Here is a 27,092-nt window from a genome sequence, read left to right as displayed (position 1 = left end):
AAGGAATGCTGGAGTACAAACCACAAAAATGTAAATACTGCCAATAACTATAAAAAGTCAAAGTAAAGTGCCACACTCACACTACTCGCTGTTTGAAGCCTCGGGTGCACGCTGTACTCCACTCTAGGTTCCTTCTACATGAAATTAACCACTGCAGCAGCACTCTGAACTTTTTGCACGAATAAAAAGTTTAATCAAAGATCGGAGTGCTACTGCCAATAACAGTACAGGTATGGCATCTCTTAACATAGTAACATAGTGAGTTAGGTTGAAGAAAGACACATGTCCATCAAGTTCAACCTTTTAAGTCAATATATAACCTGCCTAAATGCAAGTTGATCCAGAGGAAGGCAAAACAATCCCATTTGAAGCCTTTCCAATTTGCTTCAGGGGGGGTGAGGCTAAGTCCATATAATGAGCCAGATGTTGGGGGCAGGCTGCAAGCTTAGGCAAGTTAGTGTAAACAGGCGAGAGATCTTTGTCAGGCAACAGGCAATACAAGTCCATGGAACAGGCCAGGGGTCAAAACCAGGAGATCAGAATAAGGGCTGGGTAGCAGGAGCAAGGGAATAACAGGACCGAGGGACAAGCAGTAACAAGAAGGCAAATCTGTAGCAGGGAACAAGGAAATCAGGAACTTGGGCACAAAGGGGGCTAGAACACAAACATGAGTTAATGATCCAGCAATAGTTGTCAAGAAGGTAATGGCTTATATTAGGGCCTTGATAATAAGATTACGGACACTTTGCCTTAATGAGATAAGTGGTCTATACAGACAGTGTGAGGCTCAGCAAGAAAACACAAATTGCATAACATGCAGGCCAGGGATTGAGTCCCAGATACAGTAGTCCTGACATTAACCCCCCCAAAGTATCGACCTCTGGGCAATACTAACGTTGACTATTAGTCTAAACGGACAGTCCAAAGTGTGAACTCCAACTGCCTCCAGTAGCTCAGGAAGAAAACATAAGTTGAATAACATGCAGGCCAAGGTTCAAGTCCCAGATAGATGGGGGGAAGAATTCCTTCCTGACTCCATGATGGCAATCGGACCAGCCAATGCATCAACTTGTATTATGAGTTATCTTCCATAACCCTGTGTTCCCTCATAATAAAAAGCTATCCAGCCCTTTCTTAAATCTATCTAATGTATCAGCCTGTACGACTGATTCAGGGAGAGAATTTCACATCTTCACCGCTTCGCGGAACATCCTTTCTTCTAATTGGAAAGGGTGACCTTGTGTCAGCTGGAAAGACCTATTGGTAAATAAAGCATTAGTGAGATTTTTATATCTTCCCCTTCTATACTTATACCTAGTTATCATATCACCCCTTACGTGCCTTATCTCCAGCGTGAACAACCCCAACTTGGCCAGTCTTTCCTCAAAGCTAAGATTTTCCATACTTTTTACCAGCTTAGTGGCCCTTCTCTGTACCCTCTCTAATTCAATGTCCTGTTTGAGCGCTGGAGAACAAAACTTTACAGCATATTCTAGATGGGGCCTTGCCAGCGCACTGGACAGTGGAAGAATCACCCCCTCCTCCTGCGAATCTATGCCCCTTTTAATACAGCTCAAGATCTTATTTGCCCTTGATGCTGCTGACTGGCATTGCTTGCTACAGCCAAGTTTATCATCTACAAGAATCTCCCTCAAATCTATGCCCCTTTTAATACAGCTCAAGATCTTATTTGCCCTTGATGCTGACTGGCATTGCTTGCTTCAGCCAAGTTTATCATCTACAAGGACTCCCAGATCCTTTTCCATTATGAATTTGCCTAGTGCAGTCCCATTAAGGGTATACGTGGTTTGCATATTTTTACATCCCAGGTGCATGACTTTACATTTATCAACATTGAATTTCATCTGCCACTTAGCTGCCCAGATTGGCAGTTTGTCAAGATCCTGTTGCAAGGTTGCTGCATCCTGGATGGAATTAATTGGGCTGCATAGTTTTATGTCATCTGCAAACACTGATACATTACTTACAATACCCTCCCCTAAGTCATTTATGAACAAGTTAAATAAAAGTGGTCCCAATACCGAGCCCTGAGGGACCCCACTAAGAACCTTACTCCAAGTAGAGAATGAACCATTAACAATCACCCTCTGTACCCAATCCTGTAGCCAGTTTCCTATCCATTTGCAAACAACTTTATTACGCCCAACAGACCTTATTTTAGAAAGCAGTAGTTTGTGGAGCACTGTATCAAACGCTTTTGCAAAAAGCAAATAGATCACATCTGCTGCTCCCCTGCTGTCCAGCATCTTACTTACCTCATCATAAAAAGCAATTAAATTTGCTTGACATGATCTATCCTTCATAATACCATGCTGATTGCTGTTCATAATACCATTCACTAGGACACAATTTTGAATGTGATCCCTTAACAAGCTTTCAAATACTTTGCCCACCACAGATGTCAAATTTACTGGCCTATAATTTCCAGGCCGAGATCATAATCCCTTTTTAAATAATGGAATGACATCATCTTTCCTCCAGTCCATAAGTACCATACCAGATGAAAGTGAATCAGAGAAAATCAGAAATAGAGGCCTGTCTAAAACTGAACTAAGCTCTCTTAGAATCCCGGGGTGTATTCCATCTGAGGAGCCCATGACTAAGCACCCTAAAAGGTGCGAAATGCATAGGGTGGATGGAGATGCAGCTATATTTTTAATTTTTCTACTAATAAAAATATTTTTAACTGAATATCTCTGGTCTTGTGGATCCGTTTTAGTGCCGGTCAGCTCTGCTTCCTTATGTTCTGTATTCCATCTAAACCTGGTGCCTTGTTCAAATTAATTTTTATTAAAGCTTTATGAACCACATCCTGAATCAGCCACTGACTAGATTGAGCTGAGCCAACAGTGCAGCTTTGAGGTGAGTCTGAAAACTCTGACTCCTTTATTGTATACACTGAAGAAAATAACTGATTTAGCACATTTGCCTTTTCTGTATTTGTTAAAACCCCACTGGTAGCATTATTTAAAGGAGCAATACTCTCAACCTGCACCTTTTTCCAATAATATATTTAAAATAATTTTTGGGGTTAGTCTTAGCCTCTGCCAAAATTTACTCCTCATTTCCTAGCTTTACCTTCCAGATTGCTGTTTTACAACATTTATCATAGTGTTTATATTTGTTAAATGCAGCTTCTGTCCCCACAGACAGAATCTGCCTTTCTCTTCTTTCCTATTTCCTAACTTCTTTACTTCTATATTAAGCCACATAGGGTGGTTCTTGGTGCTTCTCCATTTACTTTTTTAAAGGAATAGTAACAAAAAAAATAAAAGTGTTGTTGTTGCCCCAGTGTAAATTAGTTTTTTTTCACCAGATGAGATCACATTATGGTCACTATTACCCAGGGGCTCAATTACTTTCACATTTGCTATATGTTCTGGTACATTAGAGATCACTAGATCCAGTATAGCATTTTTTCTGGTTGGCTCCTCAACAACTTGTGCCACAAAATTGTCAAGAAACAAGTTTATAAACTTGTTCCTGTTAATTTTCCTGGCAGGGCTGTTGCTCCAGTCAATATCTGGGTAATTAAAATCACCCATTATAAATTCCTATTGCTTCTATCCCTTGTAAACAAAGTATAGCCACTGATATTAACTGCCCAGTTATGCGACTCATTCAGCAATGTTTTGGCCACACCAATCAAATCGTATCTTCCCTCCAGCGCCAGCGCCTGCAGCTTTCCCATTTTACCAGTCAGACACCTTGCATTTGCAAACATACATTTAATACTGGTACCATATTGCATATATGACATGTGGTCCTCCCTATTCTTAACAGTACCCCAACCAAATCTCCTCCCCCATGTTCCCTTCCTTTGCCCACTACCTCATCTAACCTGTCTTCCACTGAATTGTTTACTGAACCCTCCCCCCAAACCTAGGTATGATTCAGGGCTATGCCAGACTGCCAGTTGCTCGCCTATTTAGTGTAGTGTTCCAATCCCAAACAAAATTTATTAATGCAGCTGAAATGGCTTCAGTGCATGACAGCTGATTCTACAACTTATTACCAAGCAGTGGCTAGCTTTCATTTGGTTATTTGCCTGCTTTCATGCTATATGCATGGTGTATTTTCATAATTGCTGCACTTCAATGATTACATTGCTTCTTGTTTAATTACCATTGATATTGGAATTATAGCTTATTTACAGAACATGAACATATTCAGCTGTACAATGAATTGGGGAGACACACACAGTATGACAGAGAAGCAAAACTGTTACTGAAAAATCATATGTCAAAACATGAGTTCAAATGGCCCAACCAATGAGACATTAATGTCTAGGTGTTTATATATTTATATTGCTATTTATTTGGTAGAAATAGTTTCTACAGTTAAACTGTTTAATACTAATTACAGTATATAGAGGGATCTACAATAGCTACTTGACAGATATGACTTTGACCCAGTGTGGAGAGAAGACTATTCCTGAGACTTCTGGAGAGTGAGATATGAGGGAAGACATATTATGTCATAAAGAGCTCATATACTGAGAACCAATGCAGCGTGAAGGTTAACGGGAAAAGAGGTGTAGGGTTCCGGCAGAGCAGAGGAATCAGACAGGGCTGAAGCCTGAGTTAAACACTATTGAACATAAACATTAATGAACTGGCAGCATTAGATTCCCCCTCAGCACCAGGACTGAAACTGCATGACACCGAGGTGAAGTTCCTGCTATATGCCGATGATCTCCTATTGCTGGAGAAGTACAGCACAACATGGGCACTTTCCATTAACCCAAACAAAACAAAGGTCATAGTGTTCTAAATGAAGAGCAAACAAAGCAAAAAGCAAAGCACCTCAAACTCTGCCTGATGAGTCAAGCTGGGAAGATCTATCACAATAAACCCTGGCTGAACAACAAGACCCAGGGCAAACCATATGCCCTGAAACAACTCAACAGCACCCTGCCCACCCAAGACTTCCACCAACTGACAAAAGGCCAAGTAACACAAACAATAAACAAATCTAAAGAGCAATATGTCTGTGATTGCAGGAAGGAAATATCAAACTCCAAGAAACTTTCCATCTACCAATAATTAGTGAGGGAATACAGATTGGATCTGGAAAGGCTACAGATTCCCAAAGACAAACAGATTGTATGTACAGACTGAGTGCTCACAACTTGGAGTTTGAACTAGTATGGCACAGACAGACCTACAGGCCCAGGTAGAGCAGACTGGTGTAACCAGGAGGCAGTGAAGGATGAGGCCCACTTCTTGCTACAGTGCTTTAAATACTCAGCACTGAGGGACACCCACATCCAGAGATTCTACTGTCACATCCCAGACTTCAGATCCACAAACTTAGAGAGGAAACTCTACCGCCTACTGGGAGAAGAGGCACTGAATGTAGCAATAGCTGCACAATATGTAAGAGGATGAGAGAAACAGGACATTTCCCTACCCCTTAAACTCACCCCCAAACCTCTCCAATTTCACCCCTATACAGGCTTTTGCAATGTTGAAAGTATTTGGACCTGCCAATAAAGCTTATTTGATTTGATTGATAGACTGACAGAGAGACAGACGATGATAGATAGATAGATAGATAGATAGATAGATAATAGATAGATAGATAGATAGATAGATAATTGGTTTATAGATAGATTTGTTCTTTACACAGAGATGTGAATGTTATAAAACTACAATTACATTAACATTTGTATAGGAAGGAAGGCCCATAGAAATGTTCCTTACACTGTGAAAATGCTTTCAAGGTCACCAATGCCTCTATGCCTTTCTGTGAATGCCAGCAGCCATTATCTTTTGTACAACTAATGCACTTCTTTCAAAGTGAAGTAGTCAGGTGTTAGGAATGCTAATCCACACATGGGCCTTGAGTTCCCGCAGTTAAATAAATAATGAATGGTGACTATATAATAAAGCTGGCCTTGTACATCACATTGCTTTAATGTATAAATAGATTCTTTGACTCAAACCATTTCTTATAATGAAATAATGCATACATTATCATGTCATGTATATTGCGTATACACTGTACATAGGCATTAGAAAGAAACCAGAACAAAGGCGTACATTTACTTTTTACGTTAATCTTTTTCTTTTTGCTTTTTTTAATAATATATTCTAGTTAGACATTCCAACGCGAAAGCAGACAAAAACTAATACAACTGTTCTAAAAAATGTTAAAAATTAGGTTTTATTTTAAAACAAAAGTCTGAAATTTTGAATTAATCTCTGTTTTTTTTAATTATTATTTTGACAGCTGTTCCAATTTTTTCTATGGATCTTTGACTATATTTTCTTCTCTTTTTTTTATTTAAGTTCTTCTCCTCAGCTAAACTGCTGTTAACTCTGTTCACAAAACGACTTTTTTTTTTACAAAAGATAAATGCTGCAAGCAATTTTAGAATGAAGGCACATTAACCCACAACAGTTAGGGGTAATTCATTAAATGCAAAAAAACTCTGCAAATTGCAGGTAGTTAGCAAAGAATTTTTAATTCAAGTTTTTCAAGGTTTTTCAAATTTGCTCATGGAAATTGATGAATAGAAAGCATTTGCACTGCATTTGAGTGTTTTTTTTTTTTCCTCACATTTTAAGCAATCAGATTTTAAGGTTTAAGTTTTTATACAATAAATAATAAATAATTAATTAAATTTTGATAAATAGGCTTCGGATTTAAAAGTGGGAACACAAAGTTAATTTGACAAATTCACCTCTAAAAAGCCTATAGAAATGAATACATAGTTGCGGAATTTTACTGTTGTGAGCTCTTATTTCACACTTCTAACAGTCTAAGGTTAAGTAAATGGGGCACAGGCAGCAAAATCGGAGAAGTGTTGAGGCATCTTTGTAGTTTGTCCTCCATCAACATATGGCCTTCTAGGTTATGGTTGCAGTCTAGGTTCCTGGATAGCTAGGTGGTAGGTATGAGTAGCAGTGCTTTAGATAGGAAGTGCCATGGGAATATGTAAGAGATTCCAGTGATCCAGGATTTGTGTGAGTAGATAAATAACTGAAATCTATGTGGTCCCAATGGTATCTATAGGTGGCATGAACTATTATTAATTCTGACGCTGCTGTAATTTTAATTATCATGGATAGTGATACCATTCTTTCTAAACAAGAGACTATGTAAAAATATACAGAAGGTATGATAAGCCCAAAGCTGATCCAATTAACAATAGTCAGAGCTTAAAGGGATTCTGTCATGATTTTTATGATGCATTTTATATTTCTAAATGACACTGTTTACACTGCAAATAATTCACTCTGCTATATAACTTTTCATTTCAGAACCAGCAAGTGTATTTTTTTAGTTGTAATATTGGTGTGTAGGCGCCATCTCAGGTCATTTTGCCTGGTCATGTGCTTTTAGAATGAGCCAGCACTTTAGGATGGAACTGCTTTCTGGCAGGCTGTTGTTTCTCCTACTCAATGTAACTGAATGTGTCGCCGTGGGACCAGGATTTTACTATAGAGTGCTGTTCTCAGATCTACCAGGGAGCTGTTATCTTGTGTTTAGGAGCTGCTCTCTGGTTACCTTCCCATTGTTCTGTTGTTAGGCTGCTGGGGGGGAGGGAGGGGGATGGTATCTATCCAACTTGCAGTACAGCAGTAAAGAGTGACTGAAGTTTATCAGAGCACAAGTCACATGACTGGGGGCAGCTGGGAAACTGACAATATGTCTAGCCCCATGTCAGATTTCAAAATTAAATATAAAAAAAGCTCTTTTGAGAAATGGATTTCAGTGCAGAATTCTGCTGGAACAGCACTATTAACTGATGCATTTTGAAAAACATTTTTTTCCCATGACAGTATCCCTTTAAAGGTGTGTCCCCATCATTTCCATCAAGCTGTATTAAGCAGGACCTAAGTGACCCTATTTGACTGGGAACAAATAAGAGAGAGGCACTGAAGGACACTGAAGGAATCCCTGCTGAAGTGCAACTTTATTGCGTGGGTTACAATAAAGTCCTTCTCTCTTATTTTTTACCGGTTACTTACTTGGTGCCAAGGATGGGTGTGCCAGTGGGACTAACCATAGGACACAATATTCACTGTCTCCAGTGTATAAGCCTATTGTGAAGTACCCTATGTGATCAACAGCCACACCTGTAACCTCAGAGCTACATGATCATACATAAACCTATAGTTTGTGCAAACAGTAATATTTATGAGTAGTGATGAGTGAATTTTTTTTTCCAACCATGGATTCGTGACAAAATTCCACATTTTGAGATTTTGCTAATTTTTCCATGAAACTGCAGCAACAATTCACTGAAGAAAAATTCAGCGCGACAAAAATGTCGCCAAGAAAATGTGCCCATAAGAAAAAAAGCCCACTGACTAATGCATTTTGGACAAAAAAAGTCAACATAAGAAAAAACCGCCCATTGACTTCAATGCATTTGGAACGAGAAAAATTGTGGCACGCTTAAAAAAATGTTGGCGCCCATTGACTTCAATGTGTTTTGCAATTTTTTTCGCAGTTTTGCGTATTTTTTTATTCATCACTATTTATGAGATATTCATAATAGGGGCAAATTCACTAAGCGCCGAAAGCGCCTAACGCTAGCGTCAATTCGCTAGCGTTGGTCATTTTCGTTACTTCGCAAATTCACTAACGAACGCTGGCGTACATTCGCTAGTGTTACTTCGCACCCTTACGCCTGGCGAATTTGCGCAACGGACGTAACTACGCAAATTCACTAACGCGCGCATTGTACTGAATGCTACCTTTTACGCTAGACTTCCTTCGCCACCTCAGACCAGGCGAAGCGCAATAGAGTAGATAGGGATTGCTTCAAAAAAAGTTCAAATTTTTTCTATGGGCACATGTGTAGGGCAAAATAAAAATTTTATTTGATGTTTTGAAGGTTTCCCAGGCATTTGTAGTGCTGCTACATATTCCTCCATTGAAATTTGAATTTGGCGCCGTATGCAAATTAACCATCGCTAGCGTAACTTCGCTTCGCTTAGCGAATCAATGCTAGCGCAACTTCGCAACCTTACGCTACCCCTGTGCGCAACTTGGGATTTTAGTGAATTTGCCGAGCGCTGGCGAAACTACGCCTGGCGAAGTGTGGCGAAGTGAGGCGAAGTTACGCCTGGCACAACTACGAATCTTAGTCAATTTGCCCCATAGTCTACAAGAGTCATCCAGAGTATATAGGGAAGGTACAGGTGATTTTTTAATATGTCATTGAGAAATGTTCATTAATCTGGGCAGAAATACTCATATATATAGTTTAGAAAAAAATATTTCATTCAGGGATAAAGATAAATGACAGACTAATAAAACACCATAGAAAACTTATGGCTAGAGAATACAATGCAATAAGGTAATACAGTAACTGCTGCAGGTTGGAGGAGTAATAGGAGACAACAAAGCAAGTCTCAGAGCAGAAACCACCAAAAGAATTAGATCTATTCATGTGCAGAAGTAAAAGATCTATTTCCAATTTATCAAGTAATTCAGCAGAGCATGAGGGAAGAGAGAGACTGGGTCATACAAAGAATAGTTTTAAACAGAAAGGGCCTGGTGCTAGTCCACAGCAGGAAACATGGCTTCTTGGGCAATTAAAGAAAGCAGCCGTGCTCAGGGAGGATAACATAGAGCAAGCTGTACACACACAGAACATGAGCAGAATGTTATCAGGCCAGGACAAGGGGAACCTTCTGACTTATGAAGGATTAATTTATTAATGAGTTGTATAGAGAGAGAGAGAGAGAGAGAGAGAGAGTAACTGCAGCAATATTTTCTAAGCTTACTAAGCTTAATATAGGAGAGAGTTTAAATCCCATTGATTGGTTATATTGAAATGCCTGAAATGTATAAATTGTTATACATTGGAAATCATTTATATTAAATGTATGTTGATATTATTTCTGATAAAATAAAACTGAGCAAAAATATAGTATTTTGCAAAGATTAAAATATTTGTATGGCTGCATTAAGTAGTGGTGAGAGTTACAATATTGTTAGGAGGCAGGTATATGATTCCCTAATGTGGATAGATCATTATTGTTCTATTAAAAACAATGCAGCTATAGACGGTATGTAATAGCTCCTAAGATATATGTCCAAAATTCCTTTTTATGCAGAAAGAGGGCACTGTGTGACAGCTGTGTGCAACAATACATCTATGGGAATGCTTAGCAATATATTATGTGAATTGCTTATTATTTGTTATGTGAATCATTTTGTTATCTGTGTTTAGGCTAAATTTTCCATATGTACTGCAAGATGATTTGTTTTACACACAGCTTAAACTGTAGATTGGAGACAGAAGATATCTCTAATGGAGAATAAACAAATATATGTTCACAGAGGCAGATGGAATAAAAGTGAATATTAAGTGAATATTTCAAGTATAATTAAAAAAAAGGGACCTGGCGGATGATAGGATTTAGACAGATCATAAGGTCTGATATGAGGGTAGATTATTCAATTAGCTTCTTTACTGGAAAGTAAGAATGTGATAGAAAAAACACTACTTATGCAAATAAGGGAATCAAACATGCTAAATATCAAGTAGAAATTGCAAAGGATTTTGAACACTGTACATTTCTAAGGGGCATAAATTAATGTTGTGTCAAATGAAAGCTAACAAGCATGTGACCTTTAACTGTACATTGTATGCAAAATTAATAGGAAAAGGTCAGAGGAATGCCCAATCCCACACTTTTATTAAACATTTTTTTTTTTTTTAACCAAGGGTCATGTGATATGCCTGCAGTAGAAGTACACTCATAGCTATAGTCTCATATCACGGGTGATGTAAAAAAAACTTTCTAATTTGACCATCGAATTAAAATACTTCGAATATCGAAGTCGAAGGATTTTTCACCGAATTTTGCAATCAAACGAACGAAGTAAAATCGCTTGAATCGAACGATTCTAGCGTACGATCGAATGATTTTACTTTAATGTGTAAAGACTTATAAAATGATTGTAGAAGGTCCCCATAGGCTAACATAGCACTTCGGCAGGTTTCATTTGGCGAAGTATTGAAGTCAAAGTTTTTTTTAAAGAGACAGTACTTTAATTATTGAATATTCAAACTATTTTTACTTCGAATCGAAGTCGAAGTAAATTCGAAGTCGTAGTATCCTATTCGATGGTCGAAGTATCCAAAAAATGACTTCGAATTTTTTTACTTCGAAAATTCCTTCGAATTCACTTCGACCCTTGATAAATCTGCCCCAAGATGCTGCAATGCCAGGTGCCTTGGCGTTTATTTATTTTGACCTAAAATAGCTTGCCGAGTACTCTATTGGATGCAAATAACATTCTGAGATCTGTAGAGGATTGAAAACAAATAATTTAAATGTCAGAGACATTGCAAGAAGAGTTTAAATATAGTGGTAATGAGGTGAACACATATTTTTATTCAACTGTATAACCCATTAAATTCCACCCACAACAGCATAAAAATGTCATTGACACTGTAGATTTAGGATGTTTGATGAGAATTTGGTACTACAATTTAAGAAATCTATGGAATTTGGACAACAAATCAATGTACAGAGCTTCCACCTACCCCACACACCAATGCACACATCAAGATACCTAAATGATATGATTTATTGATGCTGCAGGCCATCAGATCAATATTTCTTTCTCCATAGACATCACAATGTAGTATTCCAAAAAAAAAAAACTGACAATATCATCCTCTAAGCCTCATTTACAAATTCAGAGCATAGTTAAAAATGCAATTTCCAGATCCAAATTGCCATATTTCTGCCAGTAGGGTAGCTTCTTTTACGCTGGCCTCAAATTCAGGAACAGGATTGGAGCAGGAGCAAGGTCAGACAAGGCAAGGCAATGTCAAGTCAAGGCCAGATTCAAATCTCATACAGAACAAGCAAAGGAACAAGGAAAAATATACAAGAAACAAGGCTAGGTTCAATAGAAAAAGCTAGAGCAGGAAACCAGATCTAGGGGCAAGCCACAGTGCTCAGGAAGGCCAATGCTCAGGCATTGAGGGCGAGGAGGGCTGCTTTATATGCGGCAGGGTCAGTCCTTATTGGCTGACCCCAACCCACCAATCAGGCTGCTGCTGGGAAAGGGCTAGAAAGACCAGGTGATAGTGAGCCAGCCTGCCGACTGTTCATCTGGCCGAAAGGTTAAGGATCAAAGCCAGAAACCCAAAGGTCCCTGGCTCAATTCCCAGCAGACAATTACCTTATCTATGACAACCCAGAAAGCAATATTAAAAACGTCATGCAAATAAGAAATCCATTCATTGTGCATAGAATAACAAATACTATCTACAGTGAAAATATAAGTGAATTTGCAGGTTTGATTTTATTTTCTATTATTCAGCTAATGAAGAAGATAGTTGAAACATAACACATTTGTATTGTTCTTTTATTTCCCATATCAAGTAATTAAGACAGACAGTTGTGTTCCTCCAGTTGAAATGCAGTCACAATATTTGTTCCATGTGATTAATCTTCATCATTTAATGAAAACATAAACATCTGAAGACACTTGAAATATGATTATCCTAATATTATTCTTTTTCATAACAAAAAATGCTTATCTCCTCCTCTTCCACCGAATTCATTTTGGCTGATTGATATTGATGCTAAACTGAAACCAGCTGACATCTGTTTGGCATGAAGGCAAGCAGGAAAAAATCAATCCAGGGAAAAATAATGTTGTTTTTATTACGCCAACCTGATGCTTTTTGCATTTGCATCTGACGCATGGACAACATGGCCGGTGAGAAATAATTCAGATGCAGCTCCATACATTATGGCGCTCCATTCCGTACCTGCCTTCTGTCTGCTCTCTTGCCCATACTAATACAGTTTGTCGTACAAAAGAGATTTATCTTGCCAATGCATCTGGCGTCTAAAAGAAACAAAAGGAAAACAAATAAGATGAATCTGGGCGTCTTCTGTGCTCTTCTACATGAAATGTATAACTATTGTCGCTCCTGCAGCCTGACTGACAGCACAAGCAAGATACAGAGTGGCAGTGTGAAAAAATCCCTTTTCCCAATCACATCAATCTTAGATTTAGCAAATCAGTAAATGACTGATTCGTTCAAGCAACAGAAAATCTATTCCTGTGTTTCCTAATTGGGGAAAAGTTCATACCCATGAGTTTCACAGCTTAGCAGTCTTGACAAAGTACTAAACGTGAAAGAAATAGGACATGCGGGGGAAAAAGCAGGCTTTTCCTTCTGGTTTTCTTCCATTGTATATGCAGAAATTTCTATTTATAGGCTATTTTTTCTAGAATATTATTATAAATATTCTTACAATTGCCTGTCAATTTTTAGTTTCTTTCACTTTTTTTATAATACAAGTCTGGGTGCTAAAAATGATTGAAGGATATATTCACCCCTAAATGTTTTTTTTTCTTTGCATGATGAAAGAAAATGTGATTTAAAGGGGCAAACGAATCAACATTTAAATTAGACTTTTTTTTTTTACCGCAATTCAATTTTTAAACATTAAGTGCAAAAAAAAAATTAAGAATATTTGTTCCATGTGATTAATCTTCATCATTTAATGAAAACATAAACATGAGTTTCACAGCTTAGCAGTCTTGACAAAGTACTTTCACTATTTTTATAATACAAGTCTGGATGCTAAAAAATTATTGAAGGAGATATTCACCCCTAAATGTTTTTTTTCTTTGCATGATGAAAGAAAATGTGATTTAAAGGGGCAAACGAATCTATATTTAAATGTTACTTTTTTTTACCGCAATTCAATTTTTAAACATTAAGGGGCCGATTCATTAAATTCGTATTTTGAAGTATTTTTTGGGCTACTACGAACATCGAATGGGCTACTTCGACCTTCGACTACGACTACGACTTTGAATCAAAGGATTCGAACTAAAAATCGTTCGACTATTCGACCATTCCATAGTCGAAGTACTGTCTCTTTAAAAAAAACTTCGACCCCCTAGTTCGGCAGCTAAAAGCTACTGAAGTCAATGTTAGCCTATGGAGAAGGTCCCCATAGGCTTTCCTACGTTTTTTTGATAGAAGGATATTCCTTCGATCGTTGGATTAAAATCCTTCGAATCGTTCGATTCGAAGGATTTAATCGTTCGATCGAAGGAATAATCCTTCGATCGTACGATCGCAGAATTTGCGCTAAATCCTTCGACTTCGATATTCGAAGTCGAAGGATTTCAATTCCTAGTCGAATATCGAGGGTTAATTAACCCTCGATATTCGACCCTTAGTGAATCAGCCCCTAAGTGCAAAAAAAAAAAAAATTAAGAACCCGAACATAAAAATACAACATCTAAAGGCTGGTGAGTTCATGTAGAAATCACTGGGAGCCACATTAGCAAAATTCAAGCTTTTTTTTTAGCTTTTGCTGTGGATTTTAAATTTGGCAATCTCATTGAAAATGATGGTCAGAATGTGACTTCACTGTTTTTGATTAGCTTTTCCAAGCTTATAAAATGTTTACAAAAATGTTAAATCTTTACAAGGTACAAAATAAAAAGAAATGTGTATTGCAATGGTTGTAAACTATCTATCTAAAAACTTATATTTTTACAAAGTTATAAGTTTAAAAAAATATACCGTATCACCAATAAGAATGTTATTATGTTGCCAAAGTCTGTGTGGGCACATCCTCAAAGTATATGATCTGATCAGATAGGTTGATATATTGAAGCGCTGGTATAATCAGGCTCAAGAATAAATGAGAGTCGGCCACTATTGTAAGTTGAAAGGTAGGAATAATAAAGAGAGAAGAAACACACCACCATAGAGAAGATCAAGTGGAAGAAAAAAAAAGAGAACCGCTGCAAGTTGCTGCAAGAGGGCTACAAATAGCCAAGTCAGATAAAAGCAAACAGCAATAGACATCCCCACCTGTGGGTCCCTGGGCAAACTGTTATGTAGTCAACCCAAAAAAATATATATATCATACCGTGTACAGGGTTAATGCTGTAATGAAAATCACCTAGAGTGTTAGTCATAGTTTATATCAGCCCATAATATTAAAAGCCTAAAATATTAACACAGCATATTTCAGCCCTGGATGTTGACCTGTGTCTTACACCCAATGAAATGGCATCATGTGACCACAAGCCCCACTCCAAGTATGCGCTACCAGTAAATAATCCTTTAAATGAGGTTGCTTTTGGACTGTTGTGTAATGTAACATGGAATATGTATAATAATGCAATAGATAAAAGAAACAAAACTAAACAGCGAAGTATAAGAAGAAATAAAAAATAGTAGTCCCAAGAAAATCCCATGTGTGTAGAATAAAGAAATATGCAATATACTCTTATGTGGACACTCATTTTATAAAAAATAAAAACAAGTATGTTAATAATAAAATAAATCTTTTAATGATGGCATTCGACCCCAGCCAAATTAGAAAAAGTCAATCACAAGTTCAATAAAATGATACATAGGAGATCATCTCATTAAGACCCCTGGGACTAATTGTAACCAATGTATTTATACATTTTAACCCTCCATCTAAGGGGCAAATTTACTAAAGGGATAAATGGCCGTTGTTATGGAAAATTCTCCAGAAAGACAATCTGCAGGGACATCACCGATTCCCTAACAGGTGTAGAGGACAATTCGATAGCGAAAGAGCTCAGTGCTAATGAAGTTTTGTGCCATGCGCCAGGCGAATTCTCGCTCAGGTGAACAATCGTTTTTCACCAAGTTATACTTGGCGAACTGATAAAATGAAGCTACATCCTCCTGATTTTTCAGGAGGATGTAAAAAAACACTGTTTTTTTCATATTTTAAAGTGGGATTGTGTTCAAAAGTTATATCTGTTAAATATAATTATTTTAAATTTTTTTCTTACCATTTGAAGAGCATGTCACATTTGTTTTAGGGTGGCCTCATGTCTAGGACATTAGAGGATCTATTTTTGCTTTATTTTTGTTCCTTGGACATTTGTTATAATAAGTGGCCACTTTAAGTGTTGCAATGTCAGCGAAGCCGTCACTGGCGTAATTTCTGAGGTAAGTAAATTTGCCCCCTAAAGTGAAGCATATTGGGATGTAGGATAAAACTTTATATATATATAAGGGATTATTCTAAAACAAATTAAATATAATTAAAAATAATAAAAATTCAGGACGTTAATTGTTACCTAATGGGAGCCCCAGGCAAATGCTGAACTTTCCACTACAACTACTCCTCTGCATAGTTCTGAAAGAGGAGGATTAAATTAAGAGAATAAGACAATTTCCGATATTTGAATTGGACCTAACACATGCATTATTTTACATGTTTTGGAATCATTCGTATTCATATCCTGGCCTTTTATCAGTCTGCAACCACGGCTTTATTTAGGTCAGCACTAGGCTTTGGATCACAGCTTGCCACCTTGCTCTCCAGAGATCCCAACCCAAATTGGAACAGATCCAAGTGATTCTTGGCTGCTCTTGTCATGCCCAGGGAAGCCCCCAAATCTACCGGACATGTCACTATTCCACCCTATCCCCACCTCCAACTTGTTCTTCCTACTTCAGAATATTCAGGTGTAAAGTCTATGCATTTCAAATGAGCAGGTAAAGAAAGGTGATCAGTGATTGGCACATCTGCAGAACAGTTTGCACCAATCACAAAGAGGGAGGTACCCCCCTCCAGACACTTTTGGCTGTGGGGAGTTATTTGGGGGGAGGGGGCAATATTTTATTAATAGGGCCTTGGCCTTCATCTTCTAAATCTGATAAATTAAAGCAGAATAGGTGTTTTTACATAAAGAGATACTCTTCCAGCACAAAAGAAAACACATATATTTGCACAGAATCCAAGCAACAGTAACTTTTTTTACATTTTACTATCATTGATTTTTTTTTTAATAAGCAAGAGAAGCTATGAGACTTCTGACTGTTCCTCGTCAGGCACTAATTAGATTATTTGTTAGTCTGGTTCTTCAAAGCAGGAAATACTTAAGTGTCACAGCTGGTCTCAAGATAAATATCCTGCACCAACATTTAAAATGAAAACAATTATGTCTATATTGGGGTAGTATTTCACAAATGATTAAACAGTAAAAACGACGAAAACAAGTGCTATTATGCGCTTTCTCATTACTGCGCTGGGAGCCTTAAATGTAATGTTACATTTTAGTATGTTTTCCTCCCCTGAAAGAAGTCATTTTAGCATAATGAAAATTTGAACACAGAGGCAAGGAGCTCCGTTTTGTTATCATGGGAATAGAAACCATGTTCTTTAATAAAAATTTGAGAAAAGGAAAAAGGGAAGGAACATTTGTCTACAATGAAACCTTAATCATGCCATTGTAAGCAGGCGCAGCTACAGCAACCTAAGGCAATGGGTGGGTGGGCGGCTAATGCTGGTGGGGGAGTTGCACAGAAAGTACAGCCATCAAGTGCAAGCAGTTAGACAACAACTGCTACCCAGCTGCCAAGCCAACAGTGTGCCACTGCAAATCATAGAGATCGAAGGGAAATGGTGGTACAGTAAATAAGACACTCCTTGAGGAGCTCAAAGCCTTAGTTTCTCTCCTATAATGATTTCTTTTCTAAGAGAAAGAATTTTGGGAGCAGGGAGGCAATTTAAGCAGCTGTTCATTATTGCAAAGAGACATTCCAGGATCACAAACTTATTAGTTAGAACAAGCTGATATTGCTGGTGGTAGAAAAGTCTCTGGTGGAATGCACTGTAACAGAGCACAGGATCTGCAGGCATTTTCCCACCCACACCCAAGACTGATCTATTTATTCAGTTGGAGCCTCCATCAAATGAAATAACACCTGCATTATGAAATCCCAGCACTCATAAAGGTGCAAATGTAATGAAAGGGAGAGAAAGATGTAAATAGTACAGTTAATATCAAAATGCAGGGGAAGGTTTTAATTCATCCTGCTTGTGTCTCAATATCAAGATACAAAATATGAATGTCATAATAACAAAATGTACCCACTGTATAAAAGTGGCAATAGAGCTGTAAATAAAATCCATTCTATGTCCAGAACAATCAAGTGATCCAAACTCAAGTATTTTAAAGGTTTGTCTGTCTAAATGCTAGATATAATAAAGTGTTTAATGCATTATAAGATACTTCAACGTAAATAGGCTTCTAAATAATGTCTGCACCTCCATTCCAGTAGAGTTAATACTCAAAACATCAATTGGATTAAAAGACTTGATAAATTCATCTGCTGTGCCATATAGAACAACTCTACTCCTACAAATATGTCCTCTCCAGTAGAAGAAAATGGTAATGTTAAAAATGGAAGGTGGGAAATACAATTATAGTGGTGGTTCACATTTCAGGTAACTTTTAGTATGTTATGGAATGGTCAATTCTTAGCAACTTTTCAATTGGTTTTCATTATTTATTTATTTTTTTATAGTTTTATAGTTATTTGCCTTTTTCTTCTGATACTTTGCAGCTTTCAAATGGGCATCGTGACCCCTTCTAAAAAAACAAAATCTTTGTAAAGCTACAAATGTATTGTTAATTGGATTGAATGAAAAGTTGCAGGTAAAAACTACAATGTGAACGCAGAAAGCAGCGTCTTCATCCGACAGTCTAACCACGTAGTTTTTACCTGTGACTTTTTGTTCAGTACAATCATATTTTGACGTTTGCGACTACATCCTACTTGTCTCCTGTGTTTTGTCACTGCACCCGTGCACGATACCTTTCGAAGCTTATACAAGGTAAGAAATCACAGCAGGCAGACTTTCACGTGGGGGGCACAGAAGTGGGGGTCGCATGCCACCAGTTGAAAAGCACTGCCCTACATAAATAAGGCAACATGGACATTTAGGGGGGTATTTGCTAAAACTCAATTTTGTCTAACTATAATTAAAAAAAATTTGGACCAAACTCCCAAACCCACATCCCTTTAATTTACCAATATGTCTCCTCAAACCATTGTGACAAAATATCTACAGTTGCAGGAAAACATGTTTTTTTTCAAAATGCATCAGTTAATAGTCTGCTCTAGCAGACTTCTGCACTGAAATCCATTTTTTAAAAGAGCAAACAAATTTTTAATATTTCATTTTGAAATTTGGCATGGCACTAGACATTGTCAGTTTCCCAGGTGCCCTCAGGTCATGTGAATTGTGCTCTAATAAAATTCAGTCATCCTTTACTGCTATACTGCAAGTTGGATTGATATCACCCCCTCCCTTCCCTTCCCAAGCTGGAAAAACCCTGGAGATATTGGGTGCTATTCTCATGTCTACCACTAGGTGGGAGCACAACTAAGGTTGTGGTAAAATACAGTGGGAAGGGGAGAAACAGTAGCTGTCTCAAAGTAGTTCCATCATAAGTGCTGGCTCTTTCTCAAAGCTCAGATTTAGGCACAATACACTGAGATGGCTACCTCCAAACCAATATTACAGCTAAAAAAATACATTTGTTGCTTCAAGAAAAAAATCTATGGTAGAGTGAATTATTTGCAGTGTGAACAGTGTAATTTAGAAATGAAAAGTGAACCATAAAATTCATGACAGAATCCCTTTAAGTATTAATCTAAAACTGAACAGAATATTTATATGTGCAAGAAACTGTGGTACCAAGGGCTCTTGACAGAACCTGATGTCATGGTCCCACCAACTGCTAGCAGGTCCTAGCATCTTGCTGAGAAAAACTTGGTAAGTTTCCCTTACTTACTATTCCCATCATTGTATCTGTTTTATTTTAAATAACAACAAATGAATATGTGATTACCGTAGTGCTTAATCCTTAAAACAAGTTTGGTATCTCCAGTTAGTGCATTAGTTGCTTTCTCAAAAGACCCATTTTCCTGACAAGTTAAATTTACTTTATATATTTTGCCTATTCTTTGTGAATACAGACCCATATCACTATATATATATATATATATATATATATATATATATATATATATATATATATATATAGAGGTTGGAAGGATCAGCACACTCCATTTTGCGATGAAAAAAGTGTTTCTTTATTAAACACACATAACTCCAACGTTTCGGTTCCGCCTGGGAACCTTTATCAAGGATCCTTGATAAAGGTTCCCAGGCGGAACCGAAACGTTGGAGTTATGTGTGTTTAATAAAGAAACACTTTTTTCATCGCAAAATGGAGTGTGCTGATCCTTCCAACCTCTATATATGATACATTGATCGTGCACCTCGTGATCACAAGCTAAGGAGTGCGGACACCACACACAATTTGATTTATATATATATATATATATATATACACACACACACATATACATATATATATATATATATATATATATATATATATAGAGAAGTGAAGAAGCTCGCACTCACAGGACTTATCAAAATCAAAAATGGTGTTTATTTCAATATAAGTAACTAACGTTTCGGCTTGCACTCAAGCCTTTCTCAAAGAGACACCATTTTTGATTTTGATAAGTCCTGTGAGTGCGAGCTTCTTCACTTGTCTACTTAATTTTTGGGCATATTGCACCCAGGCAGCGATGACTTTTTGACGTGCTGTGCCGGCTTCCTGATTATCTCTCTTATATATATATATATATATATATATATATATATATATATATATATATATATATATATATATATATATATATATATATATATATATATATATATATATATATATATATATAAATAAAGTAACATGTAGTGTTAGCAAAGGATCTAAAGACCAGGATACTATGAGACAGGCACACTTGATATGTTGTTATAGATGTTATGAAGTCATACCTTGATTCACACAGATATAAAAGGATCAAATACACACATTTTCACAAAAATCACATTAATATCACCATTCCCTAAACAACTTATCTCCAGTTATGAAACAATGGAGTGCTCTGTCCGCACCACTTTACTCGAACTGTGCCAAAGGAATGGACGGCACTCCACTTGAAGAGGGAAAAAAAGTCTTTATAGCAAGCACATGCAGGGATCAAACGGCCCTACGCGTTTCGGGATACAATCCCTTAATCATAGGCATGCCTATGAGAAAATGAGTTGCAAAGCTAGTTTAGCGGGACTACCCGGACAAAGGGCTTAATTCCCCAAATAACTCAGGAAGGCCCAGGGTAGAATGACAATATTTAATTTAAGGGTGAAAGTAGGAGTACATAGTACATGTAGTTCACAAGCTGTAGGGATTCAGGGATTCTGTTTTTAATCTGTCTGGAGCACCCCTGAGACAGCCTGAAACTGATGTGAGCAACCCACAAGACAACTTTCAGGCTTAAAACACTGGTCTGTCTCCACTAACGATCACCGACCCCCCCCCCCCCCCATTGTTGGATGAAGAACATTGCTGGTACATTTGTAATTCCGGCCCAGGTTCTGGCTGGTATTTTACTCTCCAGGTTGGTGAAATACCGACAAGGTGGCTACTCCTAGCCTGTTATGATCCAGCTGCAAGCAATAGTATAATTAACAGACTATTTATTCTCTTCCTATCCTGCTAAGACAAATACTTCTATTTTGATTTACTGTCCTGTAAGTCAGTTCCTGTCCAGCCTTGTTCCCCATTTCCCTGTTATGTGGACTTTGTTTGCCCTCTCCCCTGACCATGTGCCTGTTCTTGGACTCTGTTTGCTTGTCACCTGCCTTAACCTTGTCCCTGAACCTGGACTTTGTTTTCTACCAGTTTCTTATATTCATATCTGGAGAGGTCTTTGTTTTCTCTGTTTTTTTTTATTAACACTTTTGTTAAACGCAAACCTCTGTAGAGTTTGCACTTGGTTAAACAGCACATTAGCTCATGTCTGGTAATTTAGTGGGTAATTCTGACACCTCTCTTTGTATATGAACTTGTTGCCTGCTGCCTGCCCTGACCTTCAGCCTGATTATGACCTATTTCTCAGCTTGTTGCCAACCCTGATCTTGAATCTGTTCTATGGATTTGCCTTCTGTCTGCTATTCTATTTTTTTCATCTTCATTTATTATTTCATTAAATGCTGGTTATTCACAGCACCTGCCAGTCATACATTTGTGGCTATACATGGTAAGAACTCTACCTGTTTATTTAATTGGTTCAATAACCACTGACTCCCTTTACTGCTTCACTGTGCACTGTGTGTATGTTGTGAGTTACAGTCCAGCCACCTCTCACCCCCTCTTCCATATACTGCAGAGGCTCATCTGATACAGAATGTGTTCTGCCTGGGAGCAGCTGGATTTAGGCAATTATTACACTAGCCTCATGACCACCAAAAAACAGAAACTACAGTATATAAGGGCCAATTTATATGTCACAATCCATAGGTTAAGAATCCCTATGATGGAGTAAACAATTAGTTGGTGGTTGCAAATGAAGAGGTCAGCAAAATATGAGACATGGCTTCTATTTTAGTTTTCTTTTGGTTGACAGAGAGTTAAGAGTAAAATAAATTGCAGTTATGCACTAGCAGGATTTTTAGAGTTTCTGAATGTGAACAGTGAACACAAGATAATACAAGCTATCACAATGTGAGGTGGCCTTGGATGAATTAATTCTCATCATTTAAAAAATAAATTAAACCAAATAAGGCTCTGCTTCAAAGGTACAATTTTTTTATTTTCACAGTTTGGATTTTTAACCCAGTAACATTTTACAAAATTTGGATTCTTTTATTTGTACACAACACCACCAGATACATAAGTGACATAAAGCCATGAAGCTGGGAGCAAGGCAAATATGTCTGTTCCATCACCTCTTTGTGTCTCACCATTCTTTGCTTAAATAACATTTTTATTTTTCTCTTTCTAACCCAGGCTCCTGGTAGACTTTAAAAAATACAGTAGTTTAATCTGTACTTAATGTACAGATCAAGGGGTTAAGCAAATCCTAAACATAATCATTTCAATTTCACTGGCCACATATTCATTTTGCTTGCAACACTATACACTCCATTTGTATATTGCAGCTAAACGTGTTAAATGTACAGTAGCTCGGCAATCTATGATATGAATGAAATGACATCAACAATATAAAAAAATACAGTGAGCATATACATGAACAAATAGCTGAATATTCCCAAGGTAACTTCCCTGTCCTCATGTTATCAATCAAGTATTCTTCTTAGCATTAGCTGAAGTGAATTAAAATTAATGATGGTATTTGCCTGAATGTTAGAAAGTATAATCTTGTTAAATAAGGAAGCAATGCATAACAGTTTCTTTCCTTAGGCCAAATCATTGATTGACTATATAACGCAGAAAAGGTAAGTTATCTTTTTTATTAGCATAAATAAGCCATAGGAATACTATATATATGTAAATCTCTGCAAGTGCAAGAGCGATAATGGGTTCAAAAGCCCCTTGCGCTTACAGAGCACCAATTGCACTTGGTAAATGAATCCCAAATTCTTTAAAATAAGCTACTGGGAAGTTTCAGTCGTACAGTGTTGAATGAATGTTGGTGTTACTGAAAGTTAAATATATAAATACCAGCAGTGGAAATAAGTATGGATCACATCAACGTTTTTCTCAGTAAATATTTTTCTAATGGGGCTATTGACATGTAATTCTAATCAGTTGTCGGTAACAACCCAAGTAATTCACACATACAAACTCAAAACAAATAAGTCTATACATTAAGTTATGTGGAATAAAGTGGAATGACACAGGGAATAACTATTAAACAAATGAAGAAAAGGAGGTGCAAAAAGGCATAGAAATCCAAGAAACCTGCTGAAATCGGTCAGTATTTAGAAATCAATCCTGCCCCCTATCAGTGCAAATTAATATCAGCTGGTTTAGTCCTAATTGATGGTCTATGAAAGAGGTTTCTCATTACCAAGGTATCACACAAGAAGCATCTCATGATGGGTAAAAGCAAAGAGCTCTCAAGTCCTTCACAAAAATAATTAGTCCTTTTGTCTCAATGTATATTATAGTAAGTGCCTCTCAACAGGCTGCATGTGCCATTTTAGCTGCCAATACTTGCAAATAGGTAAGAGATTCACCAGGAGAGCACCAAATCCGTTATCTTCTCAACATAGTGGTTTTATTTGTGGAGACAGCATTTGCACTGCATGTTTCGGCTTATCCTTTATCAGGTACATACACAAGTGACATAAGCAATTCGACATTTAAACCCTCACCAGAGCTTGGGTTTAAGCCAAAACATGTAGTGTAAATGATGTCTCCACTAATCACTGAGGAAGGGCCATGTGGTCCCGAAACGTTTGATCGTTTGTTAAGTGTTATGAAGCACCATTGAATAAATTTGGGATCACCTTTTTTGCAAGCACAGGTATTGGCAGTTTTCTTCATTTGGATTTACTACTGGCGAGTGGCTAGGCCAGTGCCATTTATACCTGTATCCCCTGCATTGACTTTGTATGCCTCCCATAGACTCCATTTTATCCAAATAATCCAAATTTTTAAAAATGATTTCCTTTCTCTCTATAATAATGTACATTGTAAGGATAAATAATCCTTATTGGAAGAAAAACAGCCTATTGGGCTTATTTAATTTTAAATGATTTTCTAGTAGATTTAAGGTATGCAGGTCAAAATTTACGGAAAAATCTGTTATCCGGAAAACCTCAGGTCCTGAGCATTCTGGATAACAGGTTCCATACCTGTACTAAAATTAATTTGTTAGATGCAGTAAATTAATGCGAGAAAACCAATCGTTTTGCAGGAAAGTTACAATCCACACAGCATAAGAGCATCAGACTAGTGATTAAAATGAATCTGTACTTAAGGCCATTCCGAATACAAAACCGTGCAACTACAAGTGAAAAAAACACTAGAATCACTGCTAGGAAAAACTTCTGTGAATTTAAAATTCTTAAACCACAGCTAAAATATTTCAAGCTGTATTAAGATACAGTATATACATAAATAACAGAAAGAACATTTGCTATATGTGGTCAATTCATGACCATGGTGCTGTCTCTGGTACTTTAAGCCCTGTAGCACAGTTTTTGAAGGGGACTGAAAAATATGCAGGATATCATTGAAGATGGAAAAAGAGCCCACTTCCTAATGGGAACAGCACCAAAACCTAATGACCTTGGCAATGTTCTCACATATATTAAACTAAAATCACACATGGCTATTATCACAATCTTATGCATGCAAAACATTTTTTTAAAGCAGGTTATTATTATTTTGAGCTGCAGCCAAACACCAAATATATGGCTAAATCAATACACACAAGAGACTCTGGAGATATAAAAAAGTGATTACCTTCTGCCGCTGAAGGTACTAACCTTATTTGGTGGAGAACTTCACTGATTATATTTTAGTGTTTGGATCAACACTAGAGGAGCATTACAAAAATCTTACGACAACTGAGTGCTCTCTCAATCTTTTCAAGAAAAAAACTAATATTCTACCATTTGAAGCACTAGAACATTAGTCTAGACCTAGTACATGAGGGACTATGGGGCAAATTTACTAAATTGAATTGGCTAACGCCGGCGAAAATTCGCTAGCGTGACATCATTTTCGCACTTCACAAATTTACTAACAGTGACCCTGGCGAAAATTCGCTAGCGATGTAGATAGCCTAGCGCAACTTCGCACCCTAACGCTGGCGAAGTTGCACTCTGGTGAAGGGGGTGAAACTACGCAAATTTACTAAGACTGCTTTTTTTCTGAACGTTAGCTCCTTCGTCAGAGTTTACTTTGCCAGGTCAGAGCAAGTGAAGTTCAATAGAGTAGATAGGAGTTTGGAAAAAAAAAGTCCCAAAAAAATGCTGCCGTTTTTTGGGTGATAGGCTGAAAAAGAGCAATTTTTTTTTAGTGTGCCCACCTTCCAGCTCTACATTTGATAACACATGTCACCTTAAACTATACTGTGGGCACATGTGTAGGGCATTAGAACACCCCTATATACTTTTATTCACTTTCCCTGGACTTGTGTAGTGTAAGGTATGCGCTGCACCATACACGTCCATTCAAATTTAAATTTGGAGCCGTATGCAAATTAGAATTCACTAGCGTAACTTTGGACCGCTGATCGTAACATCGCTAGCGCAACTTCGCAAACGATCGGTAACTTGTGCAGAACTTCGGATCTTTGTGAATTTGCGATTTCCTGCAGAATCTACGCCTGTCGAAGTGCGATGAAGTGCAGGGAAGACAACGCTGGCAGATTTTCGGAGGTAAGTAAATTTCCCCCTATGCCTTTACCTTGTGCACTTTTTCCTACCAATTTGTGCATGTATGTTATCCACCCACTTAACCGTAGATTGTAATCTCTACAGGGCAGGGACCAACCTTCATTTTTTCTCTTACCATATGGCACTTAAGATACTACATACATACAAGTGTGAATTTTGTAAAACTAAGCTTGAAATCTATAGTTTTGTTTTCACTGGAGATAACCATAATGTATGCCCTCAATGGGTCCCGTAAGAGCAAAAATTGCTCCTATGGGCAATGATTTATTGCAGCATGAAACCTATATTTTTGCATATATCTGTCAATGGTACATTATAGCTGTTTAAAGAAGAACTAATAGATTATGTAAATATGTAACTATGTACAACTTTCCCATTTCTATGGTAAGTCAGTCTCAAGTAACTAACAGCAGTTTCTAGGCATGTAATGCTGTTGATCCAAGTGCAGAAAGTCTTCCCATATAGTACAGTACCTCTAATAGGGGCATCCATATAAAACCTAAACATATAACAAAATCCTATTTTAGTTTTATTAAAATGCTTTAGATGATATGATATAAGAAACCTATCTGCTTAAACTATTCATGTAGTTGTAGCAAAGGATATGTCCTCCTAAATTAGAAAATACTAAAATTGGTGCTTAAACTAAATTTGTATAAAGTTTACTGGAAAATATTTTTTTCCCTACATTTATTTTTATTGATAGATTGTCCTTTCTACAAAATAGGAGTATTCATTGAGAAAGTATGTACAATTCATTGCTCCATATCAATATCTTGCACATTGCCTTCTATAAAAGCAAAAGTGGAGTGTAGACTGAAAACATAACTTTAAAATAAAAAGAAGGTTAACGTAGGAAAAGCTCCTTACAAAGAGGCAGAAAATCCACCTCTAAAAGCAAAGAATAGTTGGAGGAAAGACCCAAAAGAAAAATTGAAAAAAAAATACGAACATACATTTAGGGAACAACAACAATAGCAATGATGACTTTTAGGGGCAGATTTACTAAGCTCGAGTGAAGGATTCGAATTAAAA

Source organism: Xenopus laevis, chromosome 6S (genome assembly GCF_017654675.1).
Source record: "Xenopus laevis strain J_2021 chromosome 6S, Xenopus_laevis_v10.1, whole genome shotgun sequence".
Classification (NCBI taxonomy): domain Eukaryota; kingdom Metazoa; phylum Chordata; class Amphibia; order Anura; family Pipidae; genus Xenopus; species Xenopus laevis.
This window is presented reverse-complemented; position numbering follows the sequence as displayed.